General features: G+C 38.4%; 1 protein-coding gene across 15 annotated transcripts in view; it reads right to left on the bottom strand.

Annotated features, from left to right (window-relative positions):
* The window catches only part of GULP1 (GULP PTB domain containing engulfment adaptor 1), a 221,923-nt gene extending 211,434 nt beyond the window's left edge, over nucleotides 1-10,489 (bottom strand). For 10 of the 15 annotated variants that reach the window (XM_019626115.1, XM_019626117.1, XM_019626112.1 and 7 more), the window contains exon 1: nucleotides 10,411-10,489. The gene's annotated coding sequence lies outside the window, so the exon portion shown is untranslated. Of the gene's footprint in view, nucleotides 1-4,523; nucleotides 4,663-8,840; nucleotides 9,335-9,371; nucleotides 9,576-10,058; nucleotides 10,267-10,348 lie in introns of those variants that run through there. The other 5 variants (XM_019626105.1, XM_019626108.1, XM_019626106.1 and 2 more) reach the window with 5 other exon arrangements.
* Between the last annotated feature and the right edge of the window lie 2,138 nt (nucleotides 10,490-12,627).

The following is a 12,627-nucleotide window of genomic DNA, read 5'->3' as shown; positions in this document are numbered from 1 at the left end:
CTGTTTCAGGGAAGGGTCAGAAAGTTTTTCCTTCATATGCCATTTCCCAAATTCTTTCAGCTTGACATATTCAGTAGGTGCCATATTTTTGAGGTTATGTATACTGAGCCCCATTATATTCTTATCATTTCTCTCTTTGAAAAATCATTTTTGGTGTGGACTCACAGGTATACAAAAATAAGAAAAGAGAGCAGGTGCCAAGATCTTAAAAGGAACAATTTAAGGTGGCGGCCTATTTTCACTTTTATCTATTTTAGCACAAATGGGAGTTGGGATTTAAATCATCTGGATACTTATCTTTCTCATTTTATATCTACCGTGAGCCAAGTTATATTTTCTACTAAAATTTTCAAAATAGATAAAGCAGAGTCCCTTTATAATTGTTTCCATACCAAGAGGCATTTATTCACATTCAAAAACCCACTAGAATGTGGTTCCCTTTTAAACCAGGGAAAGGTCACCAGAGGGCACTCCTATTCTCTAAAGGGAAAGGGATGCCCTAGGAGGATGGGTGAACAGCTTCTAAAAGAACAATAATCCTTTGAGAATTGCAGCACTTCATAATCTCTCTTGCCTAGCTTTGAATGAAGGTGATGATCTCATAGAGGAAGCATCTCAAGCATGTTTACTGCATTTTTGTGCAATCCCAGTAAGCAATTGCTCAATCACAGTGATGTAGGTCTTGTTACTTAGGATAACTCCATCAGTAACTCCTTTTCTGATGTCTCTTACTTTCCTTTGGTATTCAAGTTACTGGCCCTCTGTGTCCCTCTCCTACCCAGTCACTGTGCTCTCAGCATCCACAGTGACACCCGTTCTAACACAGTAGCCTTGATCTTTCTTGACCAATGACCCACTCACCACTCCACTTTACTGAACGCTTTCAACATCTATAACGTTTCCACCTCCAGTTTCGCCAACTGCTCTGTGTCAATTGCACTGCCTACACAACCATTAGCATTCTGTTTCTCACACCCCGTTATCCCCAACAAACCTGCCCATTGTGACATCTGCCTATTCTCTGAGCCTATTAGACTACTGCTGGGTTTGCTTGCCTCCACCTCCAGCTTACACCATTGGCTTACATTTCAGCCAAGGATAGCATTAATATCCTAAAATATCCAGATGTATTTCCATTCTTTGATACAGCACATTGCAAAATCCAATATGCATAATACTAAGTCATCAAAATATCGAAGTCAAGAACATCCTGGCAGAAAATAATTATTAGTAGATTGCTAATGGTTCCAGTGAACTAGAGTTTTATAAAACTAGTTCTTATTTAAACGTTTATTATATACCTGCAGTTTTTATGCTTCTGTGAATATACCTGCACTTCAGTTTTCTTTAGTTTTACCCTTTTCAGTTTTATCTTTTATATTTAAATAGTGATAAGTTAGTTTTATCATCAGACTCCAAGCTTTAAATTACTCAGATCAGACACTGAAATTTCTTGAATGTTTCTTACTTTAATGTTTCCAATACACTGAAGACACCACAGAACCAAATACTCAGCGATGTAATTGTGTGGAATGATTAGATTAGGAATTTATATTTCAAATTATCTTATTTTTATTGAATAATGTAGAATTTATTCACCTCAGAATAAACTTAGGTAAGATGATTAATCTATTTACTGATTTAAAAACATTAAAATTTGATTTAAGTAACAAAATATTTTAGAGTAACAAATATTTTAGTAATATCCAAAGTTTACAAAACTCTGTCTATACATTTTCTTTCATAAACTAAATTGTTTTCTAAAATGTGTATTTCATATTAAGATACCACTTAACTGTTCTAATTAAGATACTTCCTCAAATAACTAAAAACTCTAGTTCAGGTTGGTTTGGAAAATAAAGGAATTCATTATCTCAGGCAACAGTAAATCCGGAAATATGGTAGGTTGATTCAGGGACCCAACAATGAATGCCCTCAACCACCCAGCATCTTTATAGTTTTTATGCCATCATTAACTAATTTGTGTTGCCCTCAATCTGAATCTCCTTACAGGTAAAAGATAACCCCTGCAGCGATTTTAGGCATCTACTCCAAACAGGACCAGTATCAAGAGCCAACAGGGAAGGGAGGCAAAGAAGTGGCAATGATGCTTGATGCTTAGCATTAGAGAAGACACAAAGTGGAGCCACAAACAAGAAACACTGTGATCTTCAAGTTACTGTCAATTTTCAAGTGCAAAACTATTACCTTGGACCCATATCTTAGAATTTTAAAGTGATCAGACCTATTAAAATCGGACTGATTTATGAATGTGAAGCTCCACATAGTAATTCCCTCAAATGAATAAGTTTAAAGAAACTGCTTTTATTGTTTCAAAAATAAAACTGAATTATCAGTTTCAAAATAAACAAATATCAATAAAACAAGAAACCAATTTTAAAAAGGAAATATCTCACAGAATTGTCAAGCCTAGCAGAAAAAAAGAAAGAAAAGGAATATAGGATAATAAATTAATCATGTTTTAATTATAGGTCCCCTTCATAACACAGTAATTAGCTACACTTATATATATTCTGTATTCTTATTTTCCAAAATTCTTGGCACACATTTAAATTTTTCATCAATGATGATAATGCATAACCACATCATATAACCAAATGTATAACCTTAAATAACTCAGTGATACATAGAAAAAAAATCAAGTTTCCATATGTACAAAAATTTTTTTTCCTTAGTACTCATAGGAAATTGCTAATACTGACAGAGTTACTTGTTCCCAAGTAGAAGATACAAAGAACTCTTTAATGTATTTCTTCTCTCCTGCAACTTAAACTGTAGTTGAGGAGGTTTATATATGAAAAATAAACCAGTACCACAAGACAATATTCATAAATATAGATAAATCATAACCCAAATGTAGTTAATGCTATAATGTGAAAATGATAAACCTTTTAAATTTACATGTTCTGAAATTAAATATAAATGCTTCTTGGCTGAACTGTGTCACTAAGCAAATTAACCAAGAACTGCACACATGCTTCTTGAATAAAGCAAATTATCTGGAAAATAAGCATAATTAAGTGGGAATTTACTTCCAAAAAACATTTAGGACATCTCTGCATAACTAAATGCTATCAGACAATACTAACTTAAATAACCTGGAATTCTTTTATTCTCATTAAATGACAGTATAACCCATTGCTACCTCCGAAGAAATCAGTATAGATTTCTAGGAGCTCAACCTTTTTGTGCCATGAATCCTTTTGGCAGTCTAATGAAGTCTATGGACCCCTTCTCAAAAATAATGTACTAAATGCATAAGATAAAATATAAGTTATGTAAAAGAAACAGACTTAAAGTACAGTTATTAAAATATATTTTAAAAATTGTGCTACAGCTACATATCTATAGATATATCCACATATAAAAAAAATAATACCTAGAAGCAGGTGTTTCTATAAAATTTCAAAACAATGCCAACCGTTATCATAAAGCAATGCTGTTTTACGGATCGGAAATGTCAAGAGACTTTTGCCATTTCAAATGACATTTAAAGAATTTCAAAGACAATTCACTGCTCAAATGTGACTACTTAACAATTGCCTTAAACTATATTTTGCTAGACTACACAAGTAGTATCCTCTTACTAACTATATTCAGTGGAAATTAATTCAGTTATACAACTGTCCTTTACAATAAGCCAAACTTTCTCTATATTTTTGTGCACTGCCAGCAATCATCAGCATTTATGTTGGAGGAGACGTTTATGATTCTAATAGTGCAGATCAAGGAGGTGGTAAGAAAGTTCCACCTTCAGCTATAATTCTGTGTTTACTATGGAGTTCTTCAACAGCAGACAAAAATTAAACACATTACAGAGAAAAACATGCATGCTGAACTTTTAAAACACTTTACAAAGTTCTTTGTCTTCTTAAATAAAACTTACTTATCAGTACTCATCAACCTATGTTTTAACTCACCCAGTTGGAAATCTGGGTAAATGAACCTATTTGCTGTTACAATTTTACTTTAAAACATGGTACTCTCTTTATTGTTGTAAATAGCTATGTGACAAATCAAATTTATTGTCTTATATCAACTTTTAATCACCCCAAATTTAGAGAGTTGTTACTGCAGCACACACAGATAGTTCTAATTGTTCTAATTGTTTTTTTAACTAAAATGCTATCTAAAATATTAGCTCATTTAAACACAAACTAAGTGATAACAAAACTTTGTTATCATTCGATGAAATATTACACATTTGAAAATATTATACAGCACATCTTAATGATTCAATTAGATTATTTATGTTCTACGTTTTCTTTTACCAAACCTCTCAGCTACCTACATTTTTTCTACAAGAGAGTAGACTAAAGACAGAGCCCTACTGGTAGCTCTGGCAAAGTTTAAGTTCCCTGAAATTCTCGGAGGATTTGTGGTTGAAATTTCAGAAAACAGGTCAATAATAATATCTGATAATTGTAAGAAAAAGTTACACAATACCAGGAAAACACTACATTTCTACACAATTATTACTTCACAGTACCTTATAAACTTACCAGTAGTATTTCCATTTGACTGTGTTCCACTTAAGAAAAGCAGAAAAGGCATCTATAGGAATTCAGAGCCAGTCACCCCAAGATGTGTTTCTGTGGCGAGGGATTGTTTTGAGCTAAGAGCAATTTTAGCTTCAGGCTCAAGAGAAACGTCAGTCTCTCCCTTTAACTACCTAGAAGAACTTGAATTAGGGGACTAGCGCATAAGAGATTATCAGAGATAACCTCTTGTGACCTACCTATAGGGCAGGGCAAACTTCTATTTACTAAGCATCTGTTCTTATCACCTTGCAGTGACCCTGTGAAGCCCGGTAGGCATCTTACTTCATCCCTAGCTCAGAATGTCTTATATACCCATGTTCCCTTTCTATCTCTGAACCTCTCGTGCATGTGGGGTCTCTGACTCTCTCATGTATGCGGCGTTCCATACATATGTATGCATTAAATTTGATTATTTGCTCTTGCTAATCCATCTCGTGTCTATTTGATTGTTAGACCAGCTGAAAGAACCTTACGGGTAGAGAAAAATTTCTTCCTCCCCTCACATCTCTACAATTACGAGTATGCTATCAGAAGCATTAATTAACCAAGAACATGGGTAACAGATCTTTCCCATTACTTCTCTCTACCTTTATTAAGTATAAATAAAAGCCTAAAAACTCCTTTATAATTTGAACAACAACAACAACAACAACAAATAGCCAAGGCTCTCTAGCAATAGTAATCTGGAAAATACTTTAATATTTAAAATTGCCTCAGAAATATCAATTAATGGAAATTATTTTTCCCTATGAAAAATATACCTATCACAAATAAAGAAACATGAAATACACGTTATATATGTAAAGACAGCAAGAGAGAGAAAATGGGGGGACTCACCTAAGACACGTAAGTTTCTAAAATATATTCTGAACTTCCTCTTCAGAAGGCATGTGAAGACGATGCGTAGGTATAACATTAATAGCAAAAAACAAACATGAAATAAAGATAGCTATTGCTATCTAGATATGCCCTATTAGATGCAGCCTAGAAATATATAGTGTTATTCAAAACGCTCTTAAAAATTCATATTAATCTTTGCAATGTAACACAAAATATAGTGGAAATCACAATTATTATATAAGTTAACTCACTTATTCATATTATGTGAGCAAACTGGAGCAAGCTTTCCAAAACCATCCTTAAGTACACACTACAGCGAGATGAGAGTAATTACAAATTTAACATAACTGCACTATTTCGATGAAAATAGAAAATTTGCATTTTTTTCTCCTACACAATATTTGAGTCGATTAACTGTCTTCCAATGAAAAATAATCATGCATTGTAAGCATCATTAAGGTGGCTGAAAACATTTTCTTAGCTTAAAACAAATATAAAACTACCAAATAACACAGCCTGAAATAAGTATAAGCACTGTTTTCTAAGCCTAACTCTGGAACAATAACGGCCTAATTTCAATTTCATATCTCCACTGTTAGGAAGCAACACGGTTTCTCTGTTCAAAGTTTATACCAGTTTTTCTCTTCCAATTTGAATATATTTACACTCCGACAGGAACAAGTTTAAGTTTCCTGATCTCTAAATGCTAACACTATTAGATGTACTTGCCTCTAACGCATTTAGGGACCAGGGCTTATGGCAACCATGCAGTTGGCTTCTGTCACTACTACTGAATTCATTCTTATATTCAAATAAAGTAACTTTTTCCTCCTTTAGAGTTTTTAGGAATCAAATTCCAATTTTGCAGAATGAGTCACAAAGAGTTCTACTAAGTGAAATTTAAATAAAAATTACCTAATATTCAGCAATGGAGATTAAGATTTTAAAGATTTTTAATTTAAAAGCAAAATTGGATATTTTACATTGAGATTACCCTAACGCATCCTTGAACATTCACTTCTTCTTTGATTATTCAAAAAAGTGCTTATTTTGTTAAGATGATCATAAATTCAACTAGTGTGTCTCACATACTCCTTTTTATAGATTCACTATTAATGATAGTCAAGTTTAAAAATAAAACTTATGATTAAGTATTTTACCAAAATATTTTATTCTTTTAAAATTTACCTGTACAGTAGTCCCCCTTATCTGAGTTTCGCTTTCCACTGTTTCAGTTACCTTCAGTCAACCACAGTCCAAAAATATTAAATGGAAAATTCCAGATATTTTTGAGAACCAACATTCATACAACTTTTATTACAGAATAGAGTAATAATTGTTTTATTTTGTTATTAGTTATTGTTGTCAATCTCTTACTGAGCCTAATTTATAAAATAACATAATCATAGGTATATATTTATAGGAAAAAAACATAGTATATATAAGGTTTGGTACTATACGGGGTTTCAGGCATCCACTGGGAGCCTTGGAAAATATCCCCACAGGTAAAGGGAGACTACTATACTTATTCTGTCTTCTTTCTCTAATACATTGACCTGAGAAAGAGTTAAGTTAAACATTCATGAATACAACACGCTAAGCTATAAAACGAGGGAGTTTACTTTATGAATTGATATGCTAAACTAAAAATTAAATATTTCACTATTATCATGCATGGATCAATAATTAACCAGTTTGAACATTATAGATAGCAATACAGACAATGAATTATATGCTGATAAAATGTTTAAGAAGTAAAATAACATACATAAAAGCACAGTGCTGAGAAATACAGCGCTGGGATTTGAATTCAAGGCTGATGGTTTCTGGAACATAAAAAAGTATGCAACAAATACTGGTTGAATCAATTAATGAATAGCTCCTAAATCTACCCTCTAAACTCTTAAGGAAGTCGTTGTGGCCACGGAGAAAAGAAAGTTTGTACATCATAAATGTGTTTTAGTTATTTCCTAGAAGGGAGCCAAATTCTGCAAATATATTTGGTAACTTCTCATAAAGACAAGTTGAGCTAAACTCAAAAAACAACCGATCCTGAGTATAAACATAAACTGAAATAAAAATAAATGAATTTGCTGATTGTTCTTTTCTGTTTGAGAGAATGACTCAGCTTTAACCATAAAATCTCACCCAAGCCTCAAAAATCAAAATATATGATAAAACTACAGCTATGATTAAAATGCAAAAGCAGTTAATTTTTATAAATTAAATACAGATGTCACTATCATATGTGTTCTAGATATAGATATTCCTATTTTACCACTATAATCTCAAGTGAATCAGCTGAATGATAAACCCTATGACCTTTATGTCTAAAAACCTATTAACATTTCCTCTCTTTAATACGCACAGTAAGCTTGTAATTATGTAAAGGAAAGGTTTTGTTTTGGCTTTTTTTTTTTTTTTACTTTGAAAGTGGAAAAACTGAAATCATAGTCAAGGAAAACATTTTGCCAAGGGTGATTCATAAATTCAATCTCAGAGAACAAGCTGATATTCACAATCTCAAACTCATCAATGTAGAGGAAATACAAACCATATTAATGTTTTTTAACCATTCAACGTCCAAACCCTTAAGAGTAAACATACGTCCCTAAAAAAGAAAAGTAGACATGACACATAAACAATTTTAATACATGAAAGCAGGATCTTAAGTGCAGATAAGACTCTGAGTTCCTGGCTAGTCTAGAACTTGACAGCAGTGAGCTTTTGGATCCCGCAAAGATTGCGTGAAATACTGAGATGGCTCAGGTAAACAGAAAGAGCAAGATCTATTTATTTTGACAAACACAAGCAAAACATGCTGGATACATTTTTCACTTTAATTCCATGGCCCAAATCTGTGCCATCTGAGAATACCTAATTGAATTATTTAATTTAGGTGGAAAACCATCTGCTGAAAAACCCAAGTCTTCAGTTCTCAATGGCTGTGAAAACAAAGCTGGTCAAGGTCAAGGGACTGAAGTCGCAGCAAGCCTAGCTCGAGTGGAGGAGACAAATAGGAACACAGTGTGAGCATCTGCAAAGTGTGATCAGCACACACAGCTTGGGGCCCCCCAGCTATTCCACTGCAACATAGATAAGGACCAGACTTGACTCCTGGAGCACTTCTTTCACTCTGCTCTGTCATACCCGACTGCGCTCTGTGCTTACTTTACTTTTTTTGCCAAAAAGACTGATCTTAGTCACTGAAAAATTTTCATTGCAAAAGAAACCCCTTGTTTAAAGCAAAGTACAACCAACAGCTCCTTTCCAATTATCCCCTACAACTTCCCCAGTCTCTTTCATGCCTGGCTACTGAGCTCTAGTTTGGCTGCCGGCCAGGTTCCTCTCTTCTTTCCTTGTCAGTCGTAAAAACTTGGAAAACACTCCTGGACAGCTCAAGGAGACCTTTTAATTATGCAATGGGGCAGGCAGTACCTTAGCCTGTAAGTTGTTTCCAGCAAGGCTTGTAGTCGCCCGAGACTGCACTCTCCAAAGTGGTGGGTTTTCTAGCAAGGCTACTTGTTTATGTGGAGAAGGGAGGGCAAGACTGGCAGAGAAGAAACCGGGCGATTTGCAAATCTGAAATTTCCAGCTCGGACCTCGAATAGTCACTCTGTCTCATTACCGCCCCTTTAGCACCTAATCAACCATTTGGTATCAGACACAAACCCATCAGCACCGCGTTCTCCTACTAGTCCTAGAAATTAACAAGTGGTGTCTTAACTAGAACTCTCTCGAAAAAACTTTTATTCTCAAGTGTTGCTGCAACATTTTTTAAAAAGTAAAAAAAAAAATCCCAAAATAAATGTATTAAATCCTTCCTGGTTGACTGCATTGTACTTTGTCAAGCTTGCAGATGGAAATAACACATGTAGATGTCTGATGCAAGTGAAAGTAAAGCGAGCTTAGTGGGGAGACACTGCCAGGACCCAGGAAGGGGTACCCTGACCGCCAGCCCGCACTTACTCGGGGTTTGTCCAACTAAGTGGACTCGCCATGCGCAACACCAGCTACATCTTCTTGAACCGGGTACGCTAGCTCCAGCTGCAGCGCCCAGCTTCCTGTGCAAGTCCCATTCAACATTGTAAACACATTCCAAGAAAACCAGCCAGTGTGGAGTTCGCTCCCGCACCCAGGGAAGTCCACGCAGCAGCCCCAGGAGCCGCAGGGACGAACCGATCGCGCTGGATTCCGATCCGTGTCGCGAGTGAGCGCGCAGGGAGAAGGGTCTGGGCGAGCGAGCCTGGCCGGCGGCGGAACCGAGCCCAGGGGCTCATCACACGGCCGCGCGGTGCGCCCCTCCAACACCGCGCCCTCCAGAAGGAGCTACTAAACCCACCCAGCCAAGGGGTACCCTGCGGGCGCCGCCCCTGAGCGTGGGCCCTCCCAGCCCTGGGCTTTAAAGAATCCTCCGCCGCGCCTCGGAGCTCCGCGCTTCCCCGCCCCCATGCCCACACTCTCTCCCGGAGCCAACAAAAGGGAGGGTACGCTGGAAGAAGTTTCGCTCCTGGGTCGCCTCGCTGCGACCCGGCGAGCACTTGCCTGCTCGGTCCGTCCGACCCACGCACCTTCCGCGGGACTGATCCAACGGGCGCCCCCCCCCTCCGCCCCCTCCGCCCCCTCCAGCTCCTGGCCCAGCTGGACCAAAGTTACCACAAAGGGTTCCAGGAGGCTCCAAGGGTCCGGAGCCCACTGCGCCCCCGACCTCGTGAGGCTCCGCGGTCGTCACTGAGGCGCTGCCACAGCAGTCGTCAACAGGTCTCAGCCTCCTTTCGTGCCGGACGACGACACCCTGAGCCTTTCACTGTTCTAATTTTTGTAACCTGCCCGGCGGCGGCGGCAGCGGCGCGCAGCCCCGCGCCCTCCCTTCCCGGCACCCGGGGCCGGGCTGACCGCTGCCCGCCGCCTCTCAGGATGTCAGTTTAAAAGAGACTGCACGCTACCTGGCGGGAGGCTGGGCTGCCAGACGGGGGAAGACCCCAGATGAGTCGCCGTCTCTCCGTACCTTACTGACGGATGCAGTCGGGTCAGGCTTGGGGCAGGGGCGTGGAGAGCTGCCGCGTCCTCGTCCTCGGAGCCGGGCGATCTCCTTTCCAGCACAGCCACGGCGACGCTTCCGTGGCCGAGAGGGAAAGTTTCTGTGTGTCAACGAGGTGGTGGACTCGGGACCCTCCGGCTCTGGTTCCCTCCCTCTTCGCGCTCTCTGCCCTCTTCCTAATCGGCTGAAGCCAAAACTGGCGCTGGCGGCGGCTGGGGCTGCAGGCTCGGGACTCCGGGTCGCTGCCGGCCGGGAACGCGGGGCTCCCCCTCTCGGCCAGAAGGGAACTCTCCCAGACTCTGGCTGGCGCACTTCTGGCGGTCTCCTAGGACACTTCCACACCGGACGCCAGTGTTCAAGCTCGCTACTTTCTTCAATCTCCCAGATGGTCGTTTCCTATGTGCCGGTATCTGGCGTTTGCACGCAGGACCAAAGAGGGCGNGGGGGGGGGAATGTGACAGATACCCGACTGCAGAAGGAGAGGCCTTACCTTACCCTACTCTTCGCTGGGACAGAAGCAAAAACATAGTTCTCCCCACCCCCACCCCTGGTCCCCAGCCGAGTTTCCTTTTGAACCTCCTCCCTGAAGCCCTAGATCAGGACTATTCACCTTCCTTTATCACTATGTGTTTCCTAATACAATTTTAAAACACTGCTTAATATGAAAAAAAAAGTCAAAAAAAAATCACCCACACGACTACGATTAAATGCCTTCTTTACAGCCTTTATCAAGAAAGCATTAACATAGTTGTTGCTGGTGTCCTGAGGGCATCTCTACAGACATTGCCCCCCCCCCCTTTTTTTATCATTTCTTTAAACTCAGCCTGAATCTCTGCACTTTGTTATGCCTTTAAAAAAAAAGAAAAGAAAAACTGCCTCAACCACCCGATTATGCTCATTTGCTCCATTCAGATGTTTGCCTCAGAATTCAGGACTTCTATATAAGGATCCAGGGAAAACATAACAAACCATTCTCACCCGGGTAAACCCCTGTGTGGGAAGACCGGCAAGGAGGAACATCTTCATCCAAGCAATTCTTAGGGGATGAGAACAACTTTATTCAAGTTTTCTGAGACACTGCTCAGAATTTAGCTTACTAAATTTTAAACTGAATGTGAAAATATATGGATAAAGGGAAAAAAGCATTTTGCAAGGCTAGCCAATATAATGTGTTACAGTGAAATTCAAGGTTTAGAGTCAGACAAGCCAGATTTCCTTTTCAGGTTCTATACTTACTCATTCTGTGCCCCAGGACACTCGATGCAATTAAAACTGCCAAAAGGAATTATATAATGGAACTCACAGAGTCATGGTCACATTTACAGGAGCTGGAATGGTGTCAGGCACAGAGAAAGTCCTCAATAAATATTTGGTTCTTACATTCCACTATATTTGACTGTAATTAGAAGAAGATGGCACTGGAAATTTTCCCCAAAGACCTTATTAACTGAATCAATTTTCTTCTCCTTGATGCTTTTTCCATTAAAAAAGATATAGCATCACAATTTTTGAAATAGAAACTAAGTTTAGAGATCGCCTAGCTCTAGCCAAACTTCATTATTTTAAATACAAGACAACTGAAGTCCAAGAATCTTAATTGACAACTAAATCTCATGGTCAGAAGGTGCTAAAGTTGGGACCAGAAATCAGTCCTCTTCACATTTGGCAGAGTCATCTTTTAACTATGTTTCTACCCTTTATCACAACAGTCAAGCACACAGTAAAATAGTTACATAGAGAACATTAATCTGAGAACAATGTTAGTTGCTTTTTCTGTACATAACCTTTGATAATGTAAAAAATGAAATGGAATAAGCATTGCTAGGAGTCACTTAAAACAGAGTCGGCAGGCTATTAATTAATTACCCTTTCACTGCATTAATTGATTTCGGTTTTTTTCCAAAATGTGTCAAAAATACACAAAAATAATTACAGTACTTATATTTTAAGTAAATTAAGGTGCTACATTTTATTAAACTAAATGATTAAAGTTTAAAAGTTCCCTATTGCTATTCATTCTTGAAAAACACAAAAATACAGAAAAATGTACATCTTCTGTCCTAAACTTCCTTTCTGGAACACTGAGCTCGTGGGGTAAAGTTGAACTCTGCAGTCAGCAGCATGGAAATACCATTCCACTATAGTCAAAGGTCACAGCGAAAGTGTAAGGATGTGGGGTCCATG

The sequence above is a fragment of the Hipposideros armiger genome, unplaced genomic scaffold, assembly GCF_001890085.2.
Source record: "Hipposideros armiger isolate ML-2016 unplaced genomic scaffold, ASM189008v1 scaffold_658, whole genome shotgun sequence".
NCBI classification, from domain to species: Eukaryota; Metazoa; Chordata; class Mammalia; order Chiroptera; family Hipposideridae; genus Hipposideros; species Hipposideros armiger.
Note: the sequence above shows the minus strand (reverse complement) of the source record. Positions and strands in the feature narration are given on the sequence as shown.